The sequence below is a fragment of the Colossoma macropomum genome, unplaced genomic scaffold (genome assembly GCF_904425465.1).
Source record: "Colossoma macropomum unplaced genomic scaffold, Colossoma_macropomum, whole genome shotgun sequence".
In the NCBI taxonomy this organism is placed as follows: domain Eukaryota; kingdom Metazoa; phylum Chordata; class Actinopteri; order Characiformes; family Serrasalmidae; genus Colossoma; species Colossoma macropomum.
The window spans coordinates 44,559,961-44,568,608 of NW_023494789.1; the positions used below are offsets into that span (position 1 = coordinate 44,559,961).

An 8,648-nucleotide genomic window follows, 5' to 3' on the forward strand; every position below is an offset into this window, starting at 1 on the left:
ATGGTGGGGATAAGGCTGTTTCTAGAGCAGTCTCTAACAATCTTGAGTATTGGTCTTCTGGTGGTCTGGTGAACGTCTAGGATACCAAACACCCATTTTTTGGATCTCTGCCATGCAGATCCAATTCTGCCTCAATTGTACTGTGCAAAAAAAAAATAAAATGCAACAATTTGTTCATACTGTTCATATGGCATGCATTATAAAATTATACAGAACATTATGAAATGATGATACAAGAAAATTACTCCTACAGTTCTCTAAGGAAGAAAACATATACATTCAAGTAACAAGTAACACTAAATATTTCATCCCAATCCCCCATTTCTGAAAAAATATTAAAGGACAATACTGGACCTAGATGTAAAATAAAATATTAAACCTTGTCAAATAAAGTCTGTTGCAAGAGTGCATAGTTTTGTTTCTCACATTTTACCTCATTTATTTGCAATTGTGCAAATATCAGTGCTAATTGTGTCCCCTCGTGTAAAATATTAGTGTTAATGTGAGTTAGTGTGTTAGTAAATTAATAATTTTATTCGTTTGTGAATGAGTGATATAGTTAGTGTGTTAGTCAATAAGTGAGTAGGTGAGTTCATTTTAATGAAATATAAATGGCAAATTTCTCAATATTGTCTGAGCTTGTGGTATTCAAAGACACTTACTTTTCTTTTATGTGAAAACTTGGATTCATCCAGCAACACAAATGAGTGCCGTCCACCAACTTGCATTGCACCTTGCTTGCGGACTTTGCTGATAGCATACCTGCAGACCTAAAAGGACAGGGAAATAAGTTTGACACCCTTTAAATAGACATTACTAAACAGTGGTGCAACATATTTTATGTACAAACCCTCTGAGCCTTGTGAATAAGAGATTGTCCTTCTACAGAGATACATCTTTTTGTTACTGTTAGTCACTGTTACTGTTTTTTCTTTTACCAGAACACCCTTTATGATTTAACCAGTCTTTACTAAGATACCTTCAGCTTTTCTGTTAACCTAAACTGATCAGGGAATAATTTGGCCCAACAAACAGCCAGTGAAAATGTTTTTGATCACACTCATTGATCATTCTCTAGCATTCAAAGAGCAACTGATATTTGATTTAGGACTGTATCATTATCATTGGTTTTCTTGCAGTTTGCAGGTATTCTCAAGGTGTCAGTGTACACACTGATATTTCCCTGATATGCAGTTCATACCAGACAGATTACTTATACATACTTTTCTCATGTCTGATGCCATTTTTGAGAGGGTTCTGCTGCTGGCAGCAACACCATCATCTATGAGGTCAATGTGCTGCATTCTAAGACCTTGAGAATACCTGCACATTGAAAGAAAACCAATGATAATTTGTTCAGCTGTTAACAATCCCTAAGACCAATATTTGTTGGTAACTGGTTTCAGATTGTCTTAGTTGGTCTTTGATGGTCATTAGCTTCTTGCTGGTCTGATATGGTCAAGGTGGTTCACTGGCTGGATTTCCAGCTGTACTAGACAAAAACATACCCTATGCTGGTCTACTGGTTAAACTGGTAGTCCAACTTGGACTAGTGCTCTACTAGCTGAACATGCTAGTACAGCAGCTAAACCATTAAACCTGTAACGGGTTTTGCAATTTTTAATATTATTATTGCTAGAACCTTATGTGAGGGTGTGAGGTAACCCGGATTTATTTGAAGTCTACAGACCAGGGCAAGAGAGAGAAACGCTTGCACCAAGGATGCTTCAGAAAAGAGAATTTATTGGCTAAATATCAAACTACTTTGGACTACATTCAATGATAAACAATATAAAATAAAACAAGAAAACAAAACAAAACAAAACAAAGTGATAGTAATGAAAGACAAAATAGCTCGAGTAAGTTAGAGTGATTCACGGCTAAGTGGTATGAGGCAGTGTGGTTTGGGAAGTCGCTTAGGAGAGCCTCTAGAGAATTAACCTAAGCCTGGACGGGAAGAACTATATGGCTGGATGTACCTATAAAAGTTCTCTTATTAAATAAATTGGCGTCAGGGCCCTGACTGCAAATTGATGGTTCCAGCTTACGTGGGAGTCGGGGGCTGATTTCAGGAGGGGTCGTCTCAGGACAGACTCGATCGAAGGCTGGAACTCACGCGGTGGTTCCTCTCCTCGCTGGCCGTGGATGCTGCGTCTCCGTGCGGGCACGCGCCTTTCCGTCAGGGATTGGGCGGAGGCGTCTCGTAGCCGCCTGACGGTGCAGCTTGGGCGGCCTTTCGAGGGTCGATCTGTTCACAGATCAGTGCGTGGCTCTGGGTGCGATGCTGGGTCTCCGTGGCGTCCGAACCGCTCCCACTCCGCTGGCGAGGTTCAGGTTGCAATCAGGGTTCTGAGGCTGGTGGTACCAATTTAACTAACTACTTCTCTTTAGCAGAATCGAAAGTTATGGATATATCCTCCCGGGCCAGACAAGAAATATCCACCTTCCTTCTCTGAGGGTGGTTCAAACTTAAGGTGTGTAGGCGAACAGGCAAGTTACAAAACAAACAAAGGTTTCAGATCTGATAATTTAGCATCCTAATACTTCTGACCTGTCTTTCTGACCTAGGCCGGCACAAACTTAGAAACTAAGCGAACGCAGGAACTCTGCACATTTGCGGTGCACTCGGGTTTTGCTCGGCTGGAGGCCCTACCCTTTGGAGGTGGTGCCAGAGTGCTGATAGGTTCTCTTCACATAAGGTTCTCTGATTGGTTGTGCATAGTTTGAGGAATGCCTTCCCCAAAATCACTGCCTCCTTTGTTTCAGCTAGTTTAAACAAAGAAAAAGAACATTTCTATATCATCCAATTGGTTTAACTTTCAAAATCAAGGAATGAACAATTTAGATATTCAGGCATGTTTCTAAGAGAGAGTTTAACCCTTGTTACCTGATACACAATACATGTCAAAGAACACAGGTACTACTTGCCTACCAACTCTGAACATGACCCAATGCATGAAAAAAATAAAATCAACAATAAAAGGAAAGGAACAAAGGAAGAAAGAAATGAAAACCACATTCAGGATACATCTTGGTCAATGGTCTAAACTCATAGCAATTAAAAGGTTGGGTCTGACTGTTATCAAAGTTATACTCTACGTATTTCTAGCACTTAACGATAAAAAAAAGATACAGGTAATATTTAGGTACTACCCAAAAACAAGATTAATACCACAAGTAGTATTACTTACAGATCATGGAAACTTTGATAATCAAGGAGACAAAGCACGAATCATCAAGCAGAATCAAGCAGACAAAGCACGAAGTTTTCTTGTTTTTTTATAAACACAAGTCCTTATGGTGGTGATGTGGTAATTTGTGGTTTCACCCCTTGGGGATGCTGTGGGTCCATACTTGAGATCCCTAGGGAATTTAGAAAGTTGGAATTTTGCCGTCCAAAGTCGTACAAATTCCGTTTTGGTATGTCTAATTTAGTTAAAAAGAGTTCTAACGAATGGTTGTAGTTTGTAGGGGACAAGCACCTTAGAAATGTACTTTCTGTTACTTAAGATAAAAAGTTGTCCACAGGATTTTGGAGAGCCGTGCAGCTGCATTCCAGTGAAGGGTCCTGTTTTTCTCCAGGTCAAAGGAGAGGGGTGCAGCCTCTTGATTCAGCCGTAAATCTGACTGAGTCTGGGGTTGGGGTATTAAGCCGACAGCTTTATGCCACAATCCCAGACTTGTTGGAGCCAAAAGGACCTTAACTTTTGGGTAAACACTCTGCTTGAGGTAGAGTTTCAGCCAGTGTTCGCTACAAACCCAAATGAAAACATGCTTTATGCTGGTAAATCAGCTAAGCCAGTGTATTGGCTTAACCAGTTTAACTATCTTGATCAGAAGAATATCATCAAATTGTCTTAGCAAAATGTGCACACACCTGTAAATGAACTCCAGATGATTTTGCAGACTTGTATGTGAACTATAAAAAATGGTTCCTTTGCGAAAGGACACTGATTTGCCTCGAAAACAATGTCTTTTACACATCCTGTTGGGGAATATGATATTAATATTAATATATTTACTGTGTATGCAAAACACTCAATCAAAAAGACGTACATATAAGCTTTCTTGTCTACAAGGAAAATATCCTTAGGCTACTGCAAATAGACAAACGTTTGAAAGCCTCACGTCCGAAGTTTCAGAAGACTAGATTTCTGTGTGCTTAACAATTTGAAGGTGATAATGTTTATATGTGAACTTCTAGAATTTAACTGCATTCTATTAATTTGGGTGTCATTTTGATTACAAATAATTCAAATACTTAACTAAGTAACTCTAAAGATATATGATCATTTAATCAAATTTGTGGAGAAAACAATCATAATTCCATAATTTAAATAGAGTAAAAAGCTTGAAAAAGTCAGCTTCTCTGCCTTATCAGGACTGTGTGCACGTTTCAGGGACGATAGGCGTAGCCACGTCAACGTAAACAACCACATGACAGCGAGTGGTAGCGCTCTTAAAGCTTTTATTTTCAGATAAAATCGGTCTGTGAATGAGTATGAAATATCAAATTATGAAGGTCTGCTTGCCTGCAAGTGAAAGTTTACTGTGTGTGTAGCACAATGCTGTGTTCAGTTAGAAAATCTCTGCTGAACGCTCACAATGTTCTTCTGGAGGCGTTTACATCAAATTTTATGAGGTATTATCACCCCCTACTGGGCTGGCATGATCGTGTGAGCATTTGTAATCGTTTTTTGCGTTCTTAGCAACGGGGATCTAAAGATCTGTAAAAACGATGTTGTTGTGGACGAGGATTTTTTTTAAAACGAAGAAAAAAATGTGAGTTTTTAAAAATATTCGGATATATATGTACGAGGTCAAAGAAACAACCAAACAGGACGCTGCTGACCCACAATGTAAGTTACAATCCAGGAAAAAAAAAGAAACAAACAAACAAACAAAAAAAGAAATTATAAACCTTTCCCTAGCATTCAAAATATTTTCTCATTAAAAAAAAGTAGCATGTAACAGAAATATACAAAACCTACAAGTCAGAACAATATTAGTAGAAAAAATGCCTTTCATTTTTAGGAAGAATTTTACTAAGAATTGGTAAATTAATAAAAATAAATAAATAATAATAATACATGCACATATACAGACATATCTTTGTGTTATACTTACCACTGATATCTATCATGTCGAGCAGTTTTCATCAGTTGCATCTCCTGGTTACATCTGCAACGTTTTCGACGTTCCAAAAGGCCTCTTTTTTTGCATCCAGAGTACAACTTTTCTTTTGTGATCCAGGGTGTTTTCTGCACACAGCAGACTGGTAAGTTCTTTTTTTTATCCGTGTCATTTTTATCTAGCTGCTCATACGGACTCTGTTAATAAGTGCCACTGCATCGCGGACTGGAAAGAGTAACGTTCGCGCTCATTTTTTTTAATCACTTCCTGGTTTTTTTTTCTCCTGGGATTTCTAGCTAGTTCGCAGGCTAGGTGAACCAGCATTAACAATTGTCCAGATGTCTAAAGGTAAATCATATAAATGAAGCTTTTATGTGTAGTATATTGTGTCCTGTACCAATATTAACTAAACAGCAGTTACCATATATACACAGTAGGGTGCGCTGTGGAGCAACGGTTAAGTGCAACTGGCGAAATGTGTTTCATAGAAAGAGAGTGTTTTGTATTGTACTGACGTGCTTCTAAGGGCACTTCTTAATAAACAGGTTTTCAGTTCAATCCTTCAGTTGCCACATATGTTTGTTAAGCTTCCAAATCTCAAGAACAGAATACCACATTATGTATTATTTAAAAATACCTAAGCTTAAGACATACCTAACTTTCATGCCTAGCCTTCAATAGCCTATAACGTTACTCTACTCGAAGTTACAGTCAGTTTTCTGTGACTAACGTTAGCCTAAAAACGTAGTGCCTAATAAGCTAGCTTAGCTAGCTAATCTGTTTAGCTGTTTTGTTTTTGTAAGCTAAAAATGAATTGACTGAAAATCCAAACGCTGAGAGCAGCCAGTATTTGTATTGTTTCTACAGCCTCCAGTAGACGAAAAGCCCCTGGATCTGTCACCGCATCTCAGTCTCAAAACATAGGTAGATTGTAATTTTAGATGTTATCCTGTGCTCTTGTTTATTTGTTTTTAACAGTAATCTTCAATCCTTAATCTTTATGCACCAGACTTCTCCGTAATGGTTGGGCATAGTGCTTAAATCTGCTTGGTAATCTGTATACCAGCAGATAATAATAGAGTGTTATCAGGGCAGGTGTACTTGCTCCACAAAACTGCCACTGGTCATTCAAAACTCTAAATGTCTAAGTTAAAGTTAAGTAAGTTAAGTAAAAGGTCATAAACATTAATTTATACATGCAGCTTTTATTTTTTATTTTTTGTTCTATGTTTCCCCTTCAGTGAGTGCTGCACCAAATGCCAGCCATGAAATTGAGCTGCTGAAATTGCAACTGGAGGCTGAGAAGGATAAAGGGAACCTCAGAGAAGAAACTATAAAAAAAAACCTCAAACAAGACAAAGAACATCTCCAGTCACGATTGTCAAAGAAAGAAGAATTAATTCAGGAGCTGATCCGCTCAAAAATGGAACAGATTCCTGGTCCAAGTAACTACCTTGGTAAGTTATCAGGAAGTTCAGTTATAACCAACATTATTTCCAGTTTCACATTCAATTTATAAAGTGTCCCTGCAACCAAAACTTAGGCTAAATACAGTCATGACATGGATAATGTTACTCATTAGGCTGTGCAGACAGGATTCTAGAGTAATGTTAAGAGTTAGGTTTTAAGAGTTTTTAAGTTTTAATCGGAGGGTTAAATTTCTAAAAAACTCTAAACATACAAAGAAAAAATATTGCTTACTACAACATTTAAATGCTAAACCTAGTTTGAGAAGTGAACATAATCCATTTGTCAGCTAATGCCATGCTAATACCGAAAATCTCATCTAAATTAGCTTTATGGTAGCTGTGGTACTCTGGCCTATGAAGTAAAGATTTCTGTATTAAACACTGCTGCACAATGAAAAGTGTGGCAAGTGACTGACAATTGGCTAATTCATGAAATGAGTATCTCAAAGTAGCATTCCAAATTTCTCTAAATGGCATTAAAATGTAAATGCAGATGACTTAAAGTTTTGAATTTAATTTGCTCATTCATGCAGATACCATGATAATACATATTTTAAATTCTCCTACTGCTCTCTCTACAGTAAGAAACAGAGCCTGATGGGCACATTAGTTTTATTTTTTTTTGCCACATATTGTATATAGTATTAGAGGTATTGGGATTTTTAAAATATTTATAGTTTTTTCAAGGTTTTTTTTCCAGTTTTTTAAAGTGTCATGGTATTTTCTTGTTTACTTTAATCAGTTTCTGTGTTTTTTATTTTTATTTTTTTGCTGTTAGTCAAATGTCTTTATTTGGTTGCTTTGTTTCTTTTTCCTAGTATTTCATAATCTTTGAAAGGCTTTGTTTGCTTTGTTATTGTTCAGTTGAGTTATTGTTTATTTGATGTACTCAGAAAAAAAGATTACTCAATTAATCGGCAGAATAATCAAAGGATTAGCCAAAAGTAATTAATTGATATAGTCTAATGACAGAAGTCAGCATGATATACATATATATATATATATAACTTTTGACTGATTGTACCTTTACAGAAACGAAAGTGAAAGCCCACCCAAAGCATCAGATGCCTGAAAAGCCAGAGGAGTCTGATGGAGACACTTCCTCCTCTGTCTTGTCTGACTTATCTGTGTTTTCAAATGATGGATGCAAAAATGTTAAAATGTATATATTGTCATTATTGGTAGCTTAAACAATCAATTCTCAGTTAAAACCCATAAGACACATTGATTTCTGTGGACTGTATAGACCATAACAAATTACATCTCAATTGGTAATCATCTAAGTCACAACACATCAATATAAAGCTTTATGAAGCAGTATAGGCCCTTTAGCAGACAGAACACAAAGGATGAGCAGTCAGAGTTTATGAATGGACTCTATGATTGTTGTTGATGAGGGGTCTCTAAAGATGTCCACCAGATTTTTTGACTTTGGTATAAAGCACTGACGAGTGAGTGAGTCACTTATAAATTACCATTTTGCTTCATAAAACAGTGCATTTTTTTCTGTTTTCCTAACCCTAACCCTTGTGTTAAGTTACATTCTTGATTAAGTCTTGTTGAAATTTGCCTTTTTTCAATTATTTGACTTTAAAAAGATAAGTAATCCAAAAATAACAGAAAATAATTACAAAATTTCAGTATAGTAATTCTTTGTATTAGGTTCCAGCTACAATTTTTTTTTTTACATTTTTTTCCCAACCTGTTTATGGAGGAATGGATACTTTTTAAACAACTCATAATTGTATCTCTCGAAATAAATAATTTCTGCAAATCATTATATAAGGCAGCAATAGGTATTTAACCTTTATGTCTGTTTTCCTTTTTGTCACACTGCAACCAAACCATAAACTACATTCTGCACTCTCAGTCACTACTTTCATTTGTTGCACCAAGAGTAAGATCAGAACTCAAGTGTGACGATGCTCCGCCGAACCCCATGAGGAGACACGAAGTCACCAGGTAGATTGTGACTGAATGGGTGTTGGAATGCAGTTGCAGACTGAAGATGTGACGACTCTGGATGATTCTTGGCAATCAGTGAGA

At 36.9% G+C, this 8,648-nt stretch overlaps 1 long non-coding RNA gene across 1 annotated transcript; it reads left to right on the forward strand.

Moving 5' to 3' along the window:
- The first annotated feature begins 6,013 nt into the window (after nt 1–6,013).
- On the forward strand, nt 6,014–8,329 carry LOC118808636. The gene is made up of 3 exons (XR_005007293.1): nt 6,014–6,057; nt 6,375–6,590; nt 7,635–8,329. It is a non-coding gene; the product is annotated as an uncharacterized LOC118808636 (long non-coding RNA).
- Nucleotides 8,330–8,648: the final 319 nt, after the last annotated feature.